General features: G+C 38.5%; 1 protein-coding gene across 1 annotated transcript in view; it reads right to left on the bottom strand.

Annotated features, from left to right (window-relative positions):
* LOC106868395 (ADAMTS-like protein 1) overlaps positions 1-1,417 on the bottom strand; it is a 189,964-nt gene that overhangs the window by 3,602 nt on the left and 184,945 nt on the right. The gene's annotated exons all lie outside the window — the stretch shown is intronic.

Raw genomic sequence — 1,417 nt, 5'->3', positions numbered from 1 at the left:
GGGACTGAACCCGGAACCATGTGGTTGGTAAGCAAGCTACTTACCATGTGTGTGTGTGTGTGTTTTATATGTAAAGTATATTTCCATACTTTTTACGCATATGCGTGCGATTTTGTGATTGTGCGTGTGTATGAGCGAGAGTATGTATATATGTATACATGTATGCTTGTTTGAATGTATTTATGTGTGTGCGTATTTATATATGTGCGTGTGTGTGTGTGTGTCTGCGTTTCTGTGTTCATTTCAGAGTAGGTGTGTATTCGTGTAGTTGTGGGCATGTATCTGTGAGAATTTGTATGTATGTATGTATATACATGCGTATGTATATATATGTATATATGTCTGGCCATATTATACTGTCGACTAATTCAATTATTTTATTGAATTCATAATAAACAAACAAAAAAAAATGCGAAGTAAAACCGAAACCATGAAATAAGAATTACAATATGATTATCAAACAAAAAATTGCCATTGTCACGTGACATTCAGAAAGATATTTGCAACATTAGCGACATTTTTACAACCTGCCATCGAAATACCAATAAACAGATTCCTTCTCAGAGAAATAATTCCGCGTTTTACTCACATATCTCTTGTTTGGTTTTGCAATGTTTTCGTAACCATGGAAACATTCCAAAAATTCTTGCTCAGCCAAAATATTGCGCAAGAAATAAATTACCAAAGCAGAAAACGGTTTCAATTGGGATTTCGAAATAACAGCGATACGATTCCTTATTTCGAGAACTGGGGTCGATTTAATCGACCAGCAACCCCTTCGTCAAATTTTCAGTGTCTGTGGCTGTTGTAGGAAAGATTATTAATAATGCAGTGAAGGGAGCATGCCGGATAAAATACTTAACGGCATTTCGTCCGTCTTTACGTTCTGAGTACAGATCCCACCGGGGTTAACTTTGCTTTTAATTCATTCGGGAGTCGATGAAACAAGTACCAATTGAACACTGGGAATGATTTCATCGATTCGCTCTATCCTCCAAAATTTCAGGTCGTGTGTCTATAGTAGAAAAGATTATTAAGGTTGTAAGCTGGCAGAATTGTTAGAAAGTCGAAGGCGGTTTGCTGCATTTCTTTCATTTGGAGTTGGACCCAGCTGTAGCAATCGGCTGATTTACTTTCTCTGGAAACAGAAATAACACCAATAAACAAAGAATCTATCTTATATGGTACTTAATATATGAATATATATATATCAATGTGCGTGGAGGCGCAATGGCCCAGTGGTTAGGGCAGCGGACTCACGGTCATAGTATCGCGGTTTCGATTCCCAGACCCTCCTCCGTCTGAATAATGAGTTCAAGTGTATTTCCTTTCCACCCTTCTTCTTCCGTTTCTGTGGCTTGGAGAACAGCCACCTTCTCCTCGCTTCCAACAAGTACAGCTGCTGCTACCCAAGCCA

Source organism: Octopus bimaculoides, chromosome 15 (assembly GCF_001194135.2).
Source record: "Octopus bimaculoides isolate UCB-OBI-ISO-001 chromosome 15, ASM119413v2, whole genome shotgun sequence".
Classification (NCBI taxonomy): Eukaryota; Metazoa; Mollusca; class Cephalopoda; order Octopoda; family Octopodidae; genus Octopus; species Octopus bimaculoides.
Note: the sequence above shows the minus strand (reverse complement) of the source record. Positions and strands in the feature narration are given on the sequence as shown.